The sequence below is a fragment of the Microcaecilia unicolor genome, chromosome 7 (genome assembly GCF_901765095.1).
Source record: "Microcaecilia unicolor chromosome 7, aMicUni1.1, whole genome shotgun sequence".
Lineage (NCBI taxonomy): Eukaryota > Metazoa > Chordata > Amphibia > Gymnophiona > Siphonopidae > Microcaecilia > Microcaecilia unicolor.
Window position 1 is genome coordinate 83,469,478 of NC_044037.1, and position 23,717 is coordinate 83,493,194.

General features: G+C 39.3%; 1 pseudogene; it reads right to left on the reverse strand.

Moving 5' to 3' along the window:
- The window catches only part of LOC115474645, a 93,608-nt pseudogene that overhangs the window by 21,822 nt on the left and 48,069 nt on the right, over positions 1-23,717 (reverse strand).

Genomic DNA, 23,717 nt, shown 5'->3' on the forward strand with positions numbered 1-23,717 from the left:
CCCATCATATAAAAACATTGTATGTGAGCTTCCAAATGGAAGAAGGGTAAGATACAACACTGTGACTGTTATTGTCATCCAATTGTAGTTGGTAACTGGGAGACTTTTATTTATGTTTTAGGATTTACTAACCACCTTTATGAAGAGATTCACCCAAAGCAGTTATGCGGTAAAAACTTGCTCAAGATCACAAAGAAAATCAGAAATTAAGAAAATTTAGAGCTTTCACCACAGGTCAATTTTTCCTCCACATCTTCCAAGTTTCTGGCCTGTTCACAGGAAGAGTATGTCTATAAAAGAACACTTAAGGCTTCTTTTACCAAACGGCACTAGTGATTCCCATGCGGCAATGCCAACAAAGCACATTCAAAGTGAATGGGCTTTGTTGTCATTGCCGCGACGGGAACTGCTAAAGCGGTTTGGTAAAAGAGGCCCTTAATTTGTGTTAGCAGGGGTGGAATTGGCACTAATATAGTTAAGTGCCTAAATTCAGCGCTTAACCGCATAAGGTAACCACATAAATAGAACTGCATAAAATGCAGTCCTTTCTGTATGCGGTTCCCCATATGTGGTTAACTGCTGAATATTGCCCATATGCCGAGATATTCAATACAGATATCCGGACACGGCCCAGTATTGAATATCCGAGGATCAGGCTGGTAACAGCCAAAAAAACTCTGACTGCCATTGACTGCATAGCTATCCCTAATTAATACATTTATAAGGTAAACAATAAGAAAACTTAATATATGGTGATACCTTTCCACTGAATTAAATACATTTCATGACAAACTTTTAGGAGCTGAGTTTCTCTTTCTCAGGCCACAGTTTGCCGTGCTGCTTAAGTAGATCAATATGGCAGCTATGCTACTGTATCCAAAACAATGTACAAAAATAGCAAGACCCCCAGTTTATTTTTCAAAGAATAAAAATTTTGAAAACTAATTCCTTACCATCTCTTATTTTTAGAAGTAAATGAAGATCAGACGTAGATCAGTTAAGGTAGTGAGCATGGTCCCGTAAATAGATTTCAGGTAATATAAATGTACTCCATGGGGTAATTCTATAAGTGGCAACTAGATGTCATGTAATATAAATAGGCACCATGAGGGCAATTCTATGTGGCAACTAGAGCTCATGGAATATAAATGTGCACCATGGGGGCAATTCTATAAGTGGACACCTTTATTTAGGCACCTCGATGCTGCGTAGTGAGAGCCTATTCTAGAATGCCATCTGAGCCCCCAGATTCCATTATAGAATGTTAGTGAAATCCAGTGTCATTATGCCTTACATTTATGCATCAGCCATAGACGTGTGTAACTTATAGTATTCTGTTAAGTCATTCATGTGCCTATGTCACAGACATGCTCCACCCATGTGTACACCCCCTTGCCACCTACACACTCTATTACAGAATAGGCACAAGAGATAATATTCTGTATATTTACATGTCCAAGGGACACATAAATGTGGGTGTCCAGTTATAGAATTGCCCTTCACATGGCCAATTAAAGCTCAGGGCATCTCAAACATTTCTAGAAACTTCTCCACAAAGGACAGGTAATCCAATCCCTCTACTGCCACTATCTGTAGAGTAACAGCAGTTGGCATGCTAAACATATATTCTACACCTCCATTTCTATGGATTACAGCACTGAATATGCATGAGGTATTTAAATGCTGTGACTGGAATTTAAAACATAGCATGTGATGGTGTTTAAATATTGACCTGTGTTTTATTTTCTCATTCTTTTTTTATTTTTAGCTGTTCAATTATGGAATGACCTTCCGGTGGAATTATGGTCTGTGAGATATTATTATTTCCACAAAACTCTGAAAAAAATAAGTTTTACTGAGATTATATTATTATTTAACTTTCTTCTTTTTATACTTTGTAATTCCTGATGATTGTATCAGTCGCTTTTTGATTTATTGTATCTCGCCTCGAATCTCAGTTGATACATTTTTTATAATATAATATAACATAACATAACATAACATAACTATAGCCTACTGCATTGGACAGTGCCAGTTTTGTATGTTAATGGCAAGTGTAAAGAGTGGGTGACAGACACTTCAGGGGGTGAGTGAATGTCCATTGAAATTAGAGTTTTGGAGACAGATCTATGTCCTCCCCCACCCAACAGATCCCGCAGCATTACACTACTTTAATTGAGCCATAAACCCACAGTCCACCCCAAGGACTGGCTACAGCTATATGTTATTTAATACTATAGGCATTATTTCTAGCAGCTGGCTATCCATCAAGTAGCACGCTACCTCGGTACAGACTATCACAACAGAGAAAAGACAGCTTTACCCTGCAAGACTAGTCATTGTTTCTCCAAGGTCATGAGGTGTCCCTTGGGTCAGTCCCACCAAGGCTCTCTGGTTTAGAACAATGATGTGTCAATGTGTAGAAAAATGTTCTCCATTGTTCTGGGTTCTGGCTCCTTTTCCCAGGACACCACGGCAGGGCAGCCTCAAACAATGGGTGAAGCTGGCAATCCACTCGCCAAGGAAATGGGTCAGTAGAGCCTGCAGTTATATATTTAATCTCACAATAGTACCATGCAGGAAGGGAGGGTAAGGAGTATCTTGGAGGTTAACACTTCCTAACACATCAGCTTGAGAGCCACGGCAAATGCATTGAACATTTCAGACAGTTTAGATCAGGTTCCTAGGTCACTTCCCTTCTTCGCACATTGTGTACAGTATTCAAATTCAGGTTCGTACTCCGTTACCAGAAAAAAAAAATACCTGGAAAATTTGAGTCTTGCTCACCCTGAGATATGGTTGTGATTAAAAGCTTGGAGAAGGAGGAGGGTAGGGTAAGCTCTGAAAAACAGTTTACTGAATCAGAAAGCACAACTTTCAGTTCCTGTTGCTTTTATTTAAGAAATTATCATTTTCACGGTAATATAAAAGAAAGATGGGCTTGATTAACTGAAGTGATTCAAAAGAAAATCAAATGTTGATCTCATAAGACATAGACCTAATCTTATTTACTATCAATTAAATCCCTGTGTGTTTTGCTGTAGGAAGCTGCAACATCTTAATTATGCTCACTCAAGGAAATTCACTGAAGTCCAGGTAGTAAAAATAGCTCTCTTCATTCTGGAGCACTGATCTCTCCTCCCTCTTCCCTCCACTCAGCCAAAAAATAACTTTTTCTGGCCATTTGCAATTACAATTACAATTTATTAAAACTTGATATACCGCCAAATCTATAAAGACAAACGATTCATATCAGAAAGTTTTAATGAAATGTATTTTCAAAGTTTCTTTCATGTTCCCGTTCTCCAGTATCTTTGAAGCAGAGCCCACACTCTCCTATAATTCCATTGCATGGCAAGAGCTGCAAAATAGACTGGTCCTCATAGAATTGTGGAAGACCAGGGCTTTGGTCAAGGGGGCTGGCCTAGCATGAACACAGAATTTTGCATTTTTCTACTGCCAAGTCCTCTTGGCCACCCCCCAACACTAACCCAGTATGGAAGGAGGAGGAGCAAGCCAGGCCCTGACTGGTGCTTTGAACTGCTTGGTTTAAATTATGATATTTCAGTGCCAGGTGACAAAATGGTAACTCTTTGGTCAAGGCCTGGCTCAAATCCTACTGCTGCAACTTGTGATCTTGGGCAAGTCACTTAACACTCCATTGCGTCAGGTACTTAGGGCCCTGTTTACAAAGGTGCGCTAGTGTTTTTAGCATATGCTAAAAATTAGCACGCACTAACCGTGTAGATGCCCATAGGAATATTATGGGCGTCAACACAGTTAGAGTGCCCTAATGCTTAACGTGCACTAAAAACGCTAATGTGCCTCTAGCACAGCTTTATAAATAGGGCCCTTAGAGTGTGAGCTCTCCAGGCATGCGGACATGTCTAGTGTACCTGCATGTAACTCACCTGCAAATTTCTGATGCTGGGCTAGATGGACATTTCGTCTGACTCAGTGTGGCAATTATATATGTTCTCATGTAAGAAGTATAGCACTGAAGCATTAACTTCTTGACAAAAGTAGTTCTTTTATTTCCTCATAAGCATGTGATTGTCATAGCAACAGACAGAAATTCAATCCACTTTACCACTACAGGTACACCTGAGTTGAAGAGGCTTGGATTATATTATAGACACATTTGTTTTATTCTTTTCCCTCAGCTGGAAGGATTACCAGTAAAGGATCCCGAGAATGGAACTGTCTGTGACTAAGAACCTCACATACCTCTTCTCACTGTTCTACACCTGCCTTCCACTACACCTTCTTCCAAGTCCCTCAGCACTTTCTACTAATCATCCCTCCTCTCTCTTTCATTCCCTCTCTTTGTCTCCATTTTGACTGTTTTCCATTTTTATACTCTTTTTTTCCCCCATCTTTTTTTTTCCTTTTTTCATCTTCTTCCTTTATCACACATTTTGTCTTTCTCCTGAAGAGGTCAGACTACTAGTTCCATTTCTTCATTTAGGAAGCATTAAAGCATACCAAACAGCAGATATGTAAGTTAATACATTATACACAAGTTACCTATTTTGAGATAAAGACATTACCTCATACAAGTAGATCATAAGAGAAGCAAATCAAAGTCAACAGATCTCTCCACCCAGTGTGGTATTTGTATTCCATTAGAGGTATCTAACTCAATACAAATTCACTTATTATAAAGCTGCTATGACCTTCAAATATCCATTAATACATTTTCCCCCTAATTCTATAAACTTGCACAGTCAAATTTCTAACTAGTGTACAAATTTGTGCATGTAAGTTATCGAATAAGGTCAGTTGTTCACATCACAGTTCAATAATTGGCTGTTAATTGGGATTAACAGCTAATTATTGTATATTATTCATCTTAATTGGCACTAGTTGCCACCAATTAGCAGTTATGCACGTAACTGTCCTTAGTTGCAATTCGATAAGTTGTGTGCTCAAATTCCAGAGTATGCAATGGGGGTGTGGACCTGAGAGGGGAATGGGCAGGTCAGGGGGTGAGTCAGGGACATGTCAGGCAGTTATACGCATGGCACCCAACTGCCTACAATTAAGCGTGAACATTTACGCCTGTCATTGAACTGCTGTAAGTGCTTGCACCTAAAGTTACAAATATAACCCAGCAATCCATGAAGTATGATAAGATGTCAAATATGTCACTTGATCATTCAACTCTAATTTTTTCAATACATTTTATTTATTAGGATTTATTTACCGCCTTTTTGAAGGAATTCACTCAAGGCAGTGTACAGTAACAATAGATCAAATATAAGCAGGAGGCAATTAGAGCAGTAAAAATATTCGAACAACAATACAAAGTATGGCATGTTATACTACTTGCAATGACAACACAATCCAGCTTATTTTCAAAAGAGAAAGACGCCCATATTTCGACCCGAATCGGGAGATTTATTTATTTATTTAATTGCATTTGTATCCCACATTTTCCCACCTATTTGCGGGCTCAGTGTGGCTTACTATACATTGTAAATGATGGAAATACAGTTTCTTACATTACGATTATGGGTTACATTGTGAATAGTTAAGGAAGACAGAGTCAGATCAGTCGCCTTTGGGGCGTAGAAACTAAAGGATATGGTGTAGGGGAATTACTACACTGATCGAATAATAGCAAGTGAGCGATGGGGTAGACAGTTTTTATCTGTGGGTAGATATTGAATGGGAGAGAGTACGGGGACGTGGAGTACGTAGGGTAATATCTTGAGGCATTGTTATGATGTATATGGGATTTATATGTTTTGATCCTTGCGGTATGTTTTGTCAAAGAGATAGGTCTTCAATCATTTGCGGAAGTCTGTCAACTCATAGACCGCTCTCAGGCCGCGTGGCAGTGCGTTCCAGAGTTGCGTGCTCTTGTAGGAGAAGGTTGATGCATGTAGTCCTTATACTTTAGGCCTTTGCACTTAGGGAAGTGAAGGTTGAGGAAAGTTCTGGATGATTTTTTGGCGTTTCTGGGTGGCAGGTCTACCAAGTCAGACATGTATGCAGGGGCTTCACCGTGAATGATTTTGTGCACTAATGTGCATATTTTAAAGGTGACACGTTCCCTGAGTGGGAGCCAGTGTAGTTTGTCGCGTAATGGTGCTGCGCTTTCGTATTTTGGTTTTCCGAAGATGAGTCTGGCTGCTGTATTCTGGGCTGTCTGAAGTTTTCTCATTATTTGTTCTTTGCAGCCTGCGTATAATGAGTTGCAGTAATCCAGATGGCTTAATACGAGTGATTGTACCAGGTTGCGGAAGACAGATCTTGGAAAGAATGGTTTTATTCTTTTCAGCTTCCACATGGAGAAGAACATCTTTTTTGTTGTGTTGTTCGCGTGAGTCTCAAGTGTAAGGTGGCGGCTGATTGTTACTCCAAGGATTTTTAAATTTTCTGAAATTGGCAAGTTTAGTTTAGGTGTGTTGATAGTAGTAAATTTTGTTGTATTGTATTGGGAGGTTAGTATGAGGCACTGAGTTTTTTCTGTGTTCAATTTCAGTCGGAATGCATCTGCCCAGGTGTTCATGATGTGTAGACTTTGGTTGATTTCGTTAGAGATTTCGTTGATGTTTTGTTTAAAAGGAATATATATCGTTACATCATCGGCATATATGTAAGGGTTAAGGTTATGGTTTGATAGAAGTTTTGCTAGTGGGGTCATCAGTAGGTTGAAAATTGTTGGTGAGAGGGGAGATCCCTGCAGTACTCCGCACTCAGGTGTCCATGCAGCAGATGTGGTTGAATTTGATGTGACTTGGTATGAGCGTGAGGTTAAGAACCCCTTGAACCAATTTAGGACATTGCCTCCGATGCCGAAATATTCAAGAATGTGTAATAGGATTCCGTGGTCAACCATGTCGAAGGCACTTGACATGTCAAATTGTAGGAGGAGTATATTGGAGCCAGTTGCAATCCGTTGTTTAAATTTGGTCAGTAGGGTAGTTAATACTGTCTCTGTGCTGTGATTCGAACGGAATCCTGATTGGGCATCATGCAGTATTGAGAACTTGTCGAGATAACTTGTGAATTGTTTGGTTACCACTCCTTCTGTTATTTTGGTTATTAGTGGTATGGATGCAACTGGTCTGTAGTTAGTTAATTCACTAGCGTTTTTCTTTGTGTCTTTGGGTATTGGGTATTTGGGTATTTGGGTATTGGGTATTGAGATGGGCGCCTTTCTCTCATGGGCGCCCAAATTGGTATAATCGAAAGCCGTTTTTGGCGCCTTCAACTGCAGTCTGTCGCGAGAATGAACAAAGTTGACGGGGCATGTCGGAGGCGAGGTGAAGGCAGGACTGGGGCGTGTTTATCGGCCGAGGAGAGATGGGCGCGCTCGGCCAATAATGGAAAAAAGAAGTGTGCAAGAAGCGAGAATTTGGGTCACTTTTTCTGGACCCTTTTTTTCACGAACAAGTCCCCCAGAAGTGCAGAGTTCTGGGCAGTGGGTTTTGGGGGGGATTTGGGGGCTCAGCACCCAAGGTAAGGGAGCTAAGGACTTGGGAGGTATTTTAATTTTTTTTTAATTGTTACAAGTGCCCCCTAGGGTGCCTGGTTGGTGTCCTGGCATGTGAGGGGGACCAGTGCACTACGAATCCTGGCCCCTCCCACGACCAAATGCCTTGGATTTGTTCATTTTTGTTCCATTATCGTTGAAAACCGATGCCGCCCAGCTCAAATCCGCCCAAATGCGATGCATTTGCCCGGCACAAATCGTATTATCGAAACAAAAGATGGATGCCCATCTTTTTCAAAAATACGGTCTATCCCGCCCCTTCGCATACCCGTCCTCGGAGATAGGCGTCCATGGAGATGGGTGTTCGCGTTCGATTATGCCCCTCAATATGTACTAGAACATTATAATTGGTAGTGAAGGGTAAGGCAAAGTTGTAACATATAGATGATTATGAAAGTAGGAAGAAGTGATTGATTTGAAGAAAGTTGCAGATGAGGTCATAGAGATGATTAAATATTATCTCAGCTAGGGTAGGAGTGGATAAACATGTCCCACTGCAGTATGTGCAGCCCGAGTCAATCCTTGTGTGTGTGAGTCAGACTAACAAGTTAGTTACTTCTTCCGTTAAAGGCTTGGTTGAAGAGCCAAGCTTTCACCTGCTTCCTGAAGTAGAGGTAGTCTTGTGTTTTTTTAGGGATCCTCAGAATAATGGCATACCCAAAGCACAGCATATGTCTCTTAATGCTAGAGTAGTCTTTTCTCACTGGTTCTGATTTTTATGTGAACAAATCTTCTTATGAAAATCTTGAAATAAACTGTACTTTGTAGAAACATAGTTTTCTAGTATTTTTCTTGGCCAATGTGTAAAAAGAATCACTATGACATATTTTGGACTGCTACCCTGAGGAAGAAACCAAAACCTGTCCACGTCCAGTGCTAATTGTTTCAGGAGCAGCTTGGAATAGCAGTTTCAAAGATAAGTACTTGGAAAATTATGTTTCTACAAAGTGCATTTTTCTCAAGTTTTCATAAGCACTATTCCTTAGCAACTATAACATATACAAAATCTTATTGCACCTTTTAAATCTCTAATACAATTTTCTAAAACACAACACATTCATCTAGTACTATTGCTCATCAATATTGCACATTCTTCTCATATTTTCAAAACTCTTATTACCTCTAAAAGAACAAACAACAAAGCCAGCACCCAGTCTGTTACTGGAAATGAAGGTCTTAATACTTCTCTTGACAGTCCTCCAACAGATAGTTAACGCAGAGGTTTTGCAGTTACTATGTATGAATTTTGGCAATTAATGCACTTATGTAAATAGGGCTCTTGATTCATATGAAAAAATAAACAAGACAAACTTAAAAGAACTACAGCAACATTCTAGGTTAGATATTTACTATATCCTAAAATGCAACATTTAATCGATTTTCAAGTAACAAGCAAGGGAGTACATTTTCCCTCTTTCTGTTGCATAATGAAAGCATTGGTCAAAATATCTATGCATTTAGGGCACAATTCTAGAAGTGAGTGTCATCATTTAGGTGTCCTGATGCCACATGGTGAAAGCCTAGTCTATAGGGCCTATTTTATAACAGTATCTGGGCACCTAGATTGAATTATAGATTACTAGCATAACCTGGCATCAGTGCATCTTACCCAAGACCTGAAGTAACTGTGGTCATGTAAATGCAGCAGGGATGCACATATCTGACAGTATTCTGTAAATTATACACATAAGTGAGATCCTTGAAATTATAGAACACATAGATAGACATGGTTTAATGGGACAGGGTCAGCATGGGTTCAGCCAAGGGAAGTCTTGCCTCACCAATTTGCTTCATTCTTGGAAGGCATGAATAAACGTGTGCTAAAGCTGAGCCGGTTGATGTAGTGTATCTAGATTTTTAGAAAGTCTTTGATAAAAGTTCCTCGTGAGAGACTGCTGAGAAAATTAAAGAGTCATGGAATAGGAGGCAAGGTTCTGGTGTGGATTAGGAACTGGTTATTGGACAGAAAACAGAGGGTAGGATTAAATGGTCATTTCTCTCAATGGAGGAGAGTGAACAGTGGAGTGCCACAGGGATTTGTACTGGGACCGGTGCTCTTTAACATATTTACAAATGATATGGAAATCGGAACAACGAGTGAGGTGATTAAATTTGTTAAAACACTTGCGGCCTGTGAAGTTTTGCAGGAAGACCTCAGGAAATTGGAAGACTGGGCATCCAGATGGTAGATGAAATTTAATGTGGACAAATGCAAGGTGATGCACATTGTGATCACCCTTTTGTAGAATTGCCCTTCAGATGCAACATGGGACAGCACTTATTTTGTTCTATAGATGGTATTTAAATTTTTTTGTTGCACAAGACATTCTTGTTATTGATTGGCTGCACATCTCTACCTATGCAATAGAGAAAAAGCATACCTATAGAGAATAGAATATTCTGAGCCACATACACCTGTGTTTGTACTTGTATCTTATTTCCCATTTATGCTTTTATACCTTTTAAAGTGAATAAAGAAAACCCCAGTGACGCAGGAACATAGTTAAACAGGTTGAGAAGATAAGATCAAAATCAGTTGTTAAAAAGCATTCCTATATTTACATCATTTGCAATGTTTTTTGTTTAGAAAAGAAAGAAATTCCAAGCACATAATAACTTTCGCTTGGACAGATCATTACTGGCATAAAGTGCTCTACAAGAGAATCAGTGGGAGCCAGATAAGTATGACTATCAAAGATTTCAGAAGGTCAGAGAACTCCTTCATTTTTATAGAAGTCATATAAAGATATTTTAATTTTATACACTGATTTCATACAAAAAGAATGCAAGCTGAGCTAAAACCAGCTATTAATGTGCATTGTTTCTCGTAAAACATCACAATTGATACAATAATGGCAGTTAAATCCGGTTATGATATTCCTACTAATTTGAAACAAATTCAGTGTTAATCCTGTTTTAAAAAATACTTCAAGGCATGGTATTTTCAAAACTTTTATGGTATTATAAAAATATTGCGACTCTTACTTTTGTGTTGAGGGGGATCGTAAAGTAAGGGTTACCTGCTGTAATTTTTTTGTTTTCAAATTATATTTTTAAATATTTTTTAACAAGGTAACTTGTTATTATTTTTTTATTTTGGTATTTAGTTTTTTATTTTGTTACTTGCTTTGGCTTTTTGATGAGACATGTCCTCAAATAAAGGGGCCATTTTACTAAGCTGTGGTAAGCACTAATGCATGCTTACTGCAGGTTAAAAATCACTATTCCAGTCCGCGATAAGGCGTCCCATGGTAGTTTTGCTATCTGTGTGTGGTTAGCACAGGAGCCCTTCCCGCCTAGAAAATAGGTGTCAGTAAGTGCTCATGCACTAAAGGCCACACGCTAATTGGGAAATTAGAGTATGATCATTAATGGGGGAAATAAGAAATGTAGCCATTTTACAGATGCACTTAAAATGGCATCAGCACGCGAGAAACCCATGTGCAAATCATAGCATAGGCCACTTTTTGGCATAGCTTAGTAATAGGGCCCCAAATTATTTTGCAGGAGATTATAGTACTGTGTTAGCCCCCACTGTGGGCACAGTGGCTCTCTCTCCTTGTCTGACAGAGAAATAATGTTCTCTGGACTGAAGTTCCCCCTCACCACCAGATGCAGAAAAATAGGTAAGATCAGCAGGTGCCATTCTGCATGGTGCAGCCAGTGGGGTAAGAGTGGACTCCTGCTCCAGTGAGCATCTATACTGCAGTTAATGGGGTAAACAGCCAGGTCTCAGTCTGGAAGGGGACTGAGCAAAGAAGTTGGGAGGTTCAGATACTGGGGAGGGGTCTTACCTTATTGTCTGGTGGGGAAAGAAACATCACAGCTTATGGTAATCCTTGCTGTAGGCTCCAGAAGATAATGCAAAAATCTAACTGCGCTTTTGAAAGGTGTATTTAAGTTTTTGTGTTACCAGCAAGTTCATTAAAATTTTGTTCCTTAACCCAATTTGTGAGTATTAATGAGCTTTGCATTCATTTACATGCAACATAGATTATTTCATTTGTATGATGAAAGTCCACGTTAACAGTGAACTACTGAAAAGTGTGTTAATGCTAATGCAGTGTTAGCTCCCGTTCATGCATATTTAATGTACATTAATACTGTGTTACCCCTGGTGCATTCTAGTCCATTGGTCCTTTAGAAAGGACATATCTAGAACAAAACCATGGTTTCCACTTTGTTTAATGACAATAATTCCAGTCACAGAATGAAGTGCTAGTGTTATGCTGAAAAACCTGTTAATGCTTATTCCCCATTACCTTACTACAGCTGATATTATTGATAACAACTTTTGATCTTTTAGTCGTTCAGGGATAAAACACACATTAGTCACTAGCCGATCTCATTATGATATACAATAACACAACATATCAGTGCTTGCAGACTCCTAGGACACCAATGCATTAAGGCTGCTAGAAAGTTCCCCCGGCTCATTAACCGAGTAGCGAATAATTTATAAACAAGAGTAGCACATACCTGTGTGGGTTCTCTGATGTGCCTTCAAGTGGGAACTCTTGGTGTAAACTTTTGTGCATCCTAGAAGGAAATTTCAGAAGAAAGACTGTTATTATGTGCTAGTACATGTCCGTTGTCCACCCCAAACTCTCCATAAGAAATCTAAGAGGTAGTAAAGAACTGGGGTCTCTATAATCAAATTTTAAACCCTCTTCTTCTAAATCAAGAGCAGAGTGCTGACCTGAAAGTGTAGTCCAAATAGGTTACCCGTCATAGTAAAGAAGCCCCTATCTGCATGAGTTTATATTACCTCAAAGTTCCATCAATAAGGCCCAGACTAAAAAGCTGTACACCCAGCAGGATGTTGAACCTATTGCTGTAGAGTACCTGGGTAATCACAGTGATGGATTCTTCTTTTTTCCAGTTCCGGATTGTTCCTTCTGTTGAATTTTGATCCTGGCATGATGAGTTGCCCTTGAGATAGGGTGCCTAGAGCATTGGAAAGATTATGAATCTGAGCTGATGGCATCAGCTTCAGTCCAAAAGTAGCTTCATAGGATGGTGGGGGTGAGATGGTATTGATCAACTCAGGCTGATTTTCTGGGCTGCCAGGCTGTGAGTTTGGAGGTGAAGGGGGGCAAAGTAACCCCGGGGACAGGGTAAAACTGCCCTGAAATGTTGAAGTTTCCTTGTCCTTGGGCAACGTTCTGAAACTGCTTCACCTGAACGGATCTGGGTTGTCGGAGGAGGGAGCTGGATCCAGTACTTCCTGCTGTCATAGTAGTGCCACTGAGTGTATTAATGACTGTAGTGCTGCCAGTGGACTGTGCCATGCTGATGGCATCATTACTGATTGGCAACTCATAAAGCTGAGATTGGTGTGGGCCTGGTGCCAGACAGTGGCACCCTCACTGGGCATCTCCTGCTTAATAAAGATATTGTTGACTGCCACAGACTGAGGGCATGCTGAACACACTTGTGAATCTGGCAAGGTTTGCATCAGGGAGGATGAACATGATTGAGAAAAGCTGGTGCCAGGTTCTGTTTTGATCTGTGGGTAGAGCGTGACTGCTTTGCTGGCCGATAAAGTCCTGTACGTAGATGTGTGGTATCTGGTAGTATCACGTTGATATTCACACTGTAGGGGCAGAAGGTGGCTTCTCTGACTCAAAAAATTCATCTACCACTGAGGCACTCTCTCTTCTATATTTTTTGTCTGTCATCATCGGCACTGGGGGGATCTGACTGAGAAGATACTTATCCATTTCAGATCGTGTCTAGGAATGAAAAAAAACACAGTAAGTAGAGCAAGGACAGTCAGTCTTGGCTCCCTTCTCTTTACACTTGCATCAGGAGTCAACTGTGAACCTTTATATATCTTCAAGTCACTATTATGTTTCTGGCGATGTCAACATTTTCAACACCTGAACTCTATGTGATATTCTCAAGTCTCCCCAAAAATGTATGTAGCTACAAAAATGTTTGATAGTGTCTAGCAGATGCCTGATGGTTCTAGTCTTAAGGCTATGCACAGTACTGTTTCCAGTAGTTTTGATCTTCGTGTCACTCACATGTAGACCAAGTACTAGAATGGCCTCATGTGACTCAGAGCAATGCAGGACAACTTTCAAAATGATATTGGTCAGCCTATTAGGTGTCAGTATAAGTGAAGTAACCCTCCCCTGAGTTCTACTACATTCATTTAACTGACATTCATGACTACAGTTAGCATGGTGGATCCAGCACTTTGGAACAACTTGTCCAAAATAGTCACATTTAGGGGGTCTTTTGCTAAAGCTTAGCTTGAGTTATCTGCAGCAGGGCCCATTTTATTCCTAAGGGCCCTGCTACAGATAACTCAAGGTAACTTTAGTAAAACACCCCCTTACAGTCTACTTATCAAAGATTTAAGACTGAACTTAAAACATACTTCTTTGAAAGGACCTTTAATGACTGGTTTTCTTTGTAATTAAGAGACATGGAGGGACAGTCTATAACCTGTAGTATCAGAGCAAGCAGAACTGAATTTTCTTTTCTTATACTGTTTTATTGGCGTTCCTACTTTTATCTATTTACAGGCCTATTTTAATTCTATTGTACACCACATAGATGTTTGCTATATACGGTATATCAAGTATAAATAAACTTGGAAACTATAAAGAGAATGTTGTTTCTCAGCAGCACTTGCAGCTCAAGATATGTGTCTGAGCAAGCAGTTGAGCATGGGAGAGGTCTGAGTGGAACACTTCAGTGCAATAATAAACTGAAGCCAAAATAACAAATCATGGTAACTAGCAAATGCCAGGAACAGATGAGATCACTGGAGCATTTCTAAGGTAATGCTACCATTATAACAGTGTTATGCACTGGGAATACTCTGCAATATTTTAATGCTCATATATGAAGTTGACACACTATAATCTGGTATTACTGATTATATTTCTACAATAATGGTCAGGATTTGGCAGACCATTCTTCATATTCAGTGTTCTTATACTTCTAAATTATGTGTGACCATAATGCTAAGCATTAATCTATAAACCCACGCCGAACTTTAGGCACAGCTTATAGAATAAACGCTTAAGCAGGGGGTTTCGGCTTTGATTTTTTAGGTGCCATATATATAGAATCTAGCCATTAGTATTCTGTACAGTTGCATGCAAAAAGGCCTGTAAATGCAGGCACCCAGTTATAGAATTGCCCTTAGATTGACTTCCTCATCTGATTGCTTCTTCCTCTCTCTCTCTCTCTCTTTCTTCCTTCTCTATGATGTAGAGAGTGGAAAGTAAAACTAACAAGCACATAAAAACATGTTGGCTCCAAAATCCTGCCCAGTGTTCAACTTTTGACATCAGGCATGATGAACTGGGATATAAAAAATGGTCTTGCTGGATCCTATCCTCATCGGCATGACCAGTAGCTTTGCTCCAAGTTGTTGTTTTTTTTTTTCCTAAGAACTTAGGAGCAAAGAACTTCACCATAAACAGGGAAAATACATTGGAATGTCAGCAATGGGGAGGTTTCCTAACTGCTCTTGTCAAAGCTGTTATTTTTAGATGGTAGGTGGATCACTACTAGGCTGAACAATAGAATGGGGGAGGACATGCTTTTCTGACCACATTGTTTGGCCCAGTGTAGGCTTTATTCAATATAGAGTTAGAAATATCTACTTTTAATTATTTCTGGTAATAACGTCTTATATAGAGAAGCTTATCGTGGAATGAACCTCCAAACTAGCATCTTAGGTTAAACAGTGCTGCATTGGAATTTCTGTTTCTATGATCTATTAAGAAGCAATTATTAAGAACATTACAAACTGTCAAGTCATTGAAAACAGAGCATTTCTTGCAAGAGTCATGGCCACCCTTTCTCCTAAGCAGTCTGCTTGAAATTAAACTCTGTTAATCCTAAAGTTTGTTCTAGTTTCCTACTATCATATGAAACCTCACAATCTCATTCATGTTAACTCTTGTATGGCTCTTTGGAAATTCATTGCTGCTGGGTGCAACTGTTATATTAGGGGGAAAGCCTGCCAGAAGGCAAAGACAGATGATTTGTTTTCCAAACCAAATTACATGAATATTAATGAATTCTTCTCAAAAATATGCTTGTGGACATGGAGAGGATTCATATCAAATATTTGTTCCTTAAACTACCTGCATGCCCTCGTAATTTGCTTTGCTATTCAGTTATTTTTCCAGAGTCATTAGTTAATCTTTTCCTCACCTTCTCTTTCCCTCATCCCTAGCCCTATCCCTCTCTCTCTCTCTCTCTCTCTCTCTCTTTTCATCTATCTCTCTCACTCTCCTTCCCTCATTCTAGGACACTTTGCTAAACAATTATTATTATTATTATTATTTATTACATTTGTACCCTGCACTTTCCCACACATTGCAGGCTCAGTGGCGGCTTACATAGTATTTATAATTACAATTACAAAGTCTTGGAGGAGAATATTTTGACCAGTGAGTGGGATTTTGAGGATAAAAAAGTTTAACATAAACAAATTAATCTTAAACTGTTATGAATTTGGACAAGCTTTATTCTTAAACATATATTCAGTTATATTTTTAGCTAGCAAGAATATCTTAGATTGAAATCAGTTTCATTCAGTACAAATATGTGTTTGCAAACTGATTTGTTTTTAAAGGTCTCCATTTTGACATGCAGCTTTTGTACAGTAAAATTGTCCCTTTACAGTGTTCTGGCCTGGCTAGGTTCTGTACTATAGTGCTTGATAAACATGTTGATGGATATCCTGGTTACTTTTCATAGGGTCCATATTAATGAATTACACAACTAAGGATCTTGTTTTCCATCCTCTACCTTATGATTGCACCTTCAGGAGCCAATTGCATTAGAAAAAGTCCTTTGATTAAATGAACATGGTCATACTGGGCCAGACTGAAAGTCCATCAAGCCCAGTATCCTGTTTTCTACTATGGCCAATCCTGGTCTCAAGTATCTGGCAGGATCCACAAAGAGTCATAAATTCCACATTGCTTATTCGAGTAATAATGAGTGGCTTTCCCCAAGTCCACCCTAATAATAGTTTATGTACTTTTCTTCCAGGAACTTGTCCAAACATTTTTTTAACACTGCTGTGCTAACTGCTTTTACAACATTACCTGGCCCTTCCATTTCAACATTGCATTTGTAAATTTAGAGAAGAGCCTATACCCTGGAGATCCCTTAGCCATAAATACACTGTAGGTCATTATAGTATTTTTCCCAGTATTTAAGCCATATGCAGGGAGACATCATAATGCAATCATTTTAACAAAATAAGGTTTATGATGACTTATTCTATCATATGACATCTGCAAATCTCTTTAACAAAAAGGGCATCTTACAGAACTCATATTTTGAATTCATCCTTCTTGGGCACACAATCACCACTCCAATATTTGAATAAATTGAAGGAGATATTAATGTAATGCCAGAAATCCACAAAGTATTCTAGGAAAGCAGTGATGGAAGCAAGTTAATTAATGGCCGAAGGACAGATGTAAGAAGTGAATCTGTCCTCCCACATGCAGCAGAGAAAATAAAACTAGCCTTGAAGCATTTTATATATGGGACCTGTGATAATGACACAATGATATCATCCATGTGCCTTAAAGATTTTAACCCATAAAAACATGAGCAATAGAGAATATATAAACTGGAGGAAATATATGATATAAAAAATAAATTATAAATTATAAACTTCAGATTTTGTGCTAATAAAATTTGGACACTTTGAGGGGCATTTCTAAGGGAGCCCATCTCCGAGGACGGCACCACGAAGGGGCAGGGCCGACTGTATTTTTGAACGAGATGGGCGTCCATCTTTCGTTTTCGATAATACGGTTGGAGCCGGCCAAATGTCAGAGATGGCTGGGTTTGAGATGGCCGGCATTGGTTTTCGCCGATAATGGAAACCGAGGCCGGCGATCTCAAACCCGGCCAAATCCAAGGCATTTGGTCATGGGAGGAGCCAGCATTTGTAGTGCACTGGTCCCCCTGACATGCCAGGACACCAACCGGGCACCCTAGGGGGCACTTCTAAAAATTAAAAAAATAAATAAAAATAGCTCCCAGGTGCATAGCTCCCTTACTTTGGGTGCTGAGCCCCCCAACCCCCTCCCAAAAAACCAACCCACTCCCCACAACTATACACCACTACCATAGCCCTAAGGGGTGAAGGGGGGCACCTACATGTGGGTACAGTGGGTTTCGGGTAGGTTTTGAAGGGCTCCCATTTTACACCACAGTGTAACAGGTAGGGGGGAATGGGCCTGGGACCGCCTGCCTGAAGTCCACTGCACCCACTAAAACTGCTCCAGGGACCTGTATACTGCTGCGATGGACCTCAGTATGACATTTGAGGCTCGCATAGAGGATGGCAGAAAAAGGTTTTAAAGCTGTTTTTTTGAGAGTGGGAGAGGGTTAGTGACCACTGGGGGAGTCAGGGGAGGTGATCCCCGATTCCCTCCAGTGGTCATCTGGTCAGTTTGGGCACTGTTTTGGGACTTGGACCTGAAAAAAAAAGGGACCAAATAAAGTGGACCAAATTCTTGCCAGGGACACCCTTCTTTTTTCCATTATCGGCCGAGGGCACCCATCTCTTAAGCACGCCCCGGCACGCCCCTGTCCCGCCTTCGCTACCCTTCCGACATGCCCCCGGGCCATCCCGGTGACGGAAAGCTGTTGGAGCCGGCCAAAATCGGCTTTCAATTATATCGATTTGGCCGGCTTCAGGAGATGGCCGGCCATCTCCCGATTTGTGTCGGAAGATGGCCGGCGATCTCTTTCGAAAATAAGCTGATTTATGTATAAAGTATCCAAAGTGAAAATCTCAAAACCCATACAGTTCACAACACCATACAGCTTACAAGCGCAAAGTTATCATTTCAAAGTGCATAATCAAAAACATGGATATCATCCCAGGTCCCTGACATGGGCCATGTTTCACAAAAGCTGCTTCACATTTGTCCAAAAGGATTTCAGATGTCTGTATAATTCCAGCAGACTGCTATCCATTTTCCAAAAACATTAAAGACACAACCACAACTTAACATGGAGTCATATCATAATGTTCACAAGACTTATATACAGGTATCTGAACTCCTTTTGGACAGTAGTGGAGGGTCTCCTGGAAGCAGCTTTTGAGAAATATGGCTCATGTCAGGGACCTGGATCATAATATTATTGACATATTTCCCAGCAAATGTCTAGGATACATATTAAGGGCTCTATTTACTAGGCCATGCTGTAGGTGCACTAACTTTTTAGGGTGCACTAAAAATTAGTACGTGCTAATTTTTAGTGCGGCTTAATAAACAAGGCCCTAAGATAAGTATTGTGGATATATCCATGTTTTTGATTATAGACTTTGGAATGTTAACTTTGTGCTTGGTTTTTGATTTTTTTTTTTTATTTTGTGTTTTGTGATTATGGTTTTTGAGATTTTCACTTTGGACACTTTTTATACATTAAAAAAAACAAACAAACCTTGTGCCAGTGGTTCCCAAACCTATGGAGGCAGTATATTTAAATCTCTCTCATGAATATTCTTTGTGGATATTGTGAAAACCTGACTGGCTTGGAAGCCCCCAGGCCAGGCTTGGGAACCACTGACTTGTGCGATGATTTTAAAAAATACATGAGATGTGGTGTTTGACACCTTCAGCGCCGTTTACATCTCGGTTTTATAAGCACTAAATCTAAAGTTTATAATTTATTATTTATTTTGAGTTTTTCAGATTATTGTTGTGGTGTTTTCTTGGTTACATTATCTTGTAAATATTTTAACTGCTACTAATTTTGATTAAGTTACCATAAAAGTAGATGATACAGCAGACTAAAAGAAAAGTCATCAGCAAGTTTAAACAGAGACAAGCTTGCCCAAAATATACCCTGAGGAAAAGATGTCTTCCCATGATATCACCAAGCACACAAGTGCATAGGATTTAATGTCAGTGGATGAATTACAGCTTTATTAATGTAATACTGCGTGCCATGTTCCTTTGGGACATGTTGCTTTAACCATTTAGAGGCTGAACATTGTGATCCTCTAGTCTTAGCTTAGAAACATGAAAGATTTTGGCTGGGAAGATAATCCTCTTACCAATTCTCATTGAGGCACCCACCATCACCATTCATAAGCATAGATCAAAATGAGCACAGCAAGAGTTAGAAAAGGAGCCAAATGGAAAGAAAATTGGAATGCAATGTCTAAGGACTGCTTTAAACTGTCTCTGCTTTATGATTACATGTAGTAGCAACATTTTGTGTTTGCAGTTAGTAAAAGTAATAAAATAACATTCACCTCCAATGGAAGCAATAATCGGTGATCCATCCTCACTGGATTCAGCTGTGGAATAAACACAGCTTATTACTACTCATTCATTATATCATGTATGAACTGTCTTCACATATCAATAAAGATTCAGCCTTTGATTTAGGGCTTTTCTTCATCTAGTCCAAACCTACCTTTATATTGAATATAGCAAAGGATGCTACACAATAATAACTTATAAAATCTGCTAAAGTAATGTCCTTAAAAGGCTGGTATGCTGCAGGTCAAAGCTTAATTGGATCTAACCAGCTGTCAAGTATAAATACAATTGACCCTGTCTTGAAGTACCACTGAGTGTCCTGCTACTTTAACAGGATTCATTCAACTAAGTCTGATCAGTGGTTCTCAAACCTGGTTCTGGAGACACCCTAGTCAGTCAGGTTTTCAGGTTATCCACAAAGTGTTCATGAGAGAGATTTGCATGTATTGCCTTCACTGCATGCTAATCTATCTCTTGATTATACATTGTGTATATACTAAAACCTGACTGGCTGGGGTGCCTTCATGACCAGGTTTGGGAACCACCGAGTTATAGACAGACATCCAACCACCAAAGTGGTTGATTGCATGTGTAGAAGCATCCCTTTAATTTTTCCTTTAAGTAACACTATTGGCTACAATAGTTACTGTGAGTGTGCACCATTCATTAGACAACTCCTCCACTCCAGCATTTGTATTAGGCCAGCCACCTCCTAGATATGAAATAATCTTTCATAGTGCTACACCTACTTTAATCTAATTCCTTTACAAATAATTGCAATGTCCTATGGCAGGGGTAGGCAACTCTGGTCCTCGAGAGCTGCAGGCAGGTCAGGTTTTCAGGATATCCACAATGAATATGCAGGAGATAGATTTGCAAGCACTGCCGCCTTGGTATGCAAATCTATCTCCTGCATATTCATTGTGGATATCCTGAAAACCTGACCTGCCTGCAGCTCTCGGGCCTGGAATTGCCTACCTCTGTCCTATGGAAACTTAAAAAAGAAAAACAAGAAAAGAAAATAATGGATAACTTACTCATAGACTTGCAATCAAATACTACATGAACAGGCATGAATTGATGGGATAATATATTGTCTATATCTGCTATCGGCTCAGGCATGAATTTCAACATGGTCATTATACAATGCATACTAGACCTTTCATGTCATTTCACATATCACTTATGGGAATTTCATTTTGGAGTTTGTTTATTTTGGGGGGTTGAGGGGTTTTGTTTTTGTTTTCTTTATGTGCACTATTATTGGTAAATGAAAACCCACAAAGGACCAAATTCTATCAATGGTGTCTTAAAAATCAGTGCCGAAAAGCCATGCACTTAGCATGATTCTATAAACTATGCTTAAAGTTAGGCATACTTTATAGAATATGCTTCTGTCATTCTTGCAACTAAAATTTAGCCGCACCTATTTAGGCCAACTAAAACCAGGACTAAATACCTATGCCTAACTTAGGCACAGATTAGGTATAGTCCATAATAGTGCACATAGTTTTTTTAAATGCCCACGACCTGTCCATTCCACACCCATGGTCATGCCCCCATTTCAGCTGCATGCATCAGAATTTACATGCACCATGTTACAGAATATGCCTAGAAAGCTGTATGTGTAGATTCTAATTAAAGCCAAAAGTTAATTGGTTGTTAAGTACCAATTATCAGTACTGATTTAGCTTGTTAATCAATTACGTTGTGCATGCTATTTGGCCATGCGGCCAAATTAGCGTGCACAACTTAAGGCACCATTGTAGAACGCACTTCTAAAAACCTTAAAAACTATGTATGACCACCTACACTTCCGGAGAACACTAAAAACGTATTTGTTCAAAAAGGCATACCCTACCAACCCAACATAAAAGCCTGACCGCTGCAACACAACAAAACCAAAATACAGTACGGACACAATAATAACAAAATACATCATGGACACAACACAATTCTTCCGTGCACGATGCCCCTATGTGGCTATGCCACATGAACCTTATCCTATCTCAACATCACTCTATATTTGTTTACACCAGAGTCTGCAATCACATCTCCGGCACTATGTAAGCCACATTGAGCCTGCAAATAGGTGGGAAAGTGTGGGATACAAATGTAACAAATAAATAAATAAATTTATAGAGTTTGGGGGAAAATGCATTTTTCTGCTGTTTTTATTTGTTAATGACATGTAACAACATGGATATGTCATTGACATTTCCTATATGATTGGAAATGGCAACCCATCCTTACTAAATATTGTTATGCCAAAGGTTTTTGGATGAAACACTATCTGGTGTAATTTGATTGGTGCTTAGTACTACTACTACTACTACTAATCACTTCTATAGCACTACAAGGCAAACGCAGCGCTGTACACCATACACATAAAGACAGTCCCTGCTCAAAGAGCTTACAATCTAAATAAGACAGGTAACAGACAGAACAACTAAGAGGTAAGGAGAATTAAAGAGGTGGGGATAAAAAGTACAGGCAAGTGAGCAGTGGTTAGGACTCAAAAGCAGCATCAAAGATGTGGGCTTTTAGCTTGGACTTGAAAACGGCCAAAGATGGGGCTAGATGTACATGCTCGTGAAGTCTATTCCAGGCGTGTGGTGCCAAGAGATAGAAGGAAAAGAGTCTGGAATTAGCAGTAGAGGAGAAGGGGACAAACAAGAGATATTTGTCAACAGAACAGAGTGCCCAAGGGGGGGGGGGTGTAGGGAGAGACAAGAGTGGAGAGGTACTGGGGAGCAGCAGCGTGAATACACTTATAGGTCAGTAAGAGAAGTTTGAATTGAATACAGAAACGGATAGGGAGCCAGTGAAGTGATTTGAGGAGAGGGCTAATGTGAGCATAGCGATTTTGGTGGAAAATGAGTCGTGCAGCAGAGTTTTGGACTGAGGAGCATTTCTGAAAGGACATCCAAGTCAGAATAGAGACATCCAGCTCATAACGTCCAAAATGGACATCAAAGTCACATGTATTTTCCAATTATGTTGATAGATGTCCACCTTCTGATGGTTTGATTTACATTTAAAAATCTGTTACGCTGAAGGCTTGATTTGATTGGTTATATTTGTTTCTTTCACCAAAATAATTTGTCTATACCACATTAGTGCATCAGATTTGTTTTTATAAAAGAAACTAAAAATAAATGCATTTTCTCAATATTTTTTAGGAGCCCTGTTATAAAATTTCCCTCAGTGTTATACAAATAATATCCAGATCTGACCTGCTTCGGGTTCAAGCTCTAACATATTCAGGCTCATTTAGGGTAACATTACTTGGGCTAGGATGTTGTGCCTGACTTTAAAATCAAAGCATGCAGCAAAAAGGAAAAGCAACCCTATGTATAAAGTCCAAACAAGAAACAGTAGGGATGAACGAATAGAATTCCAATCCAACCACAGAGACGTTGATCGTGTAGATAAAAGTTTTATTGATGAATATCCATGAGAATGCAAGTAGACTCTATTTGCATACTCACGAATATTTATCAATAAAATATTATCTATGTCTCTGTGGTTGGATTGGAAGGCTATTCGTGCATGCCTACTTTTAAAATCAAAGCAAAATGTATTTATTTATTGGGATTTATTAATCGCAAGGTGGTGTACAAGAGGAACAGTTTAATATAAAACTTATAATTTTAACAGCATAACAATAGTAAAATAACCAAGAATAAACATAAATACAATAAATGAGGTAAACTCGAAAACAGTAAAATTGATACCTAATAATATAATTATTCAACATGGCATAGTAGCCCATTCTTAAGAACCTTGATCTCCCACTCTTGTGGGTTTACAGTTGTTTTACTTCAGGTAGAATGGTTTATGTAATAGGTGCATTGTAGGTAAAGAGAAAAAAATATATATATAGTATCTGCATATTTATTGAGCTTTTTAGAGAAGTAATACACAAAGAA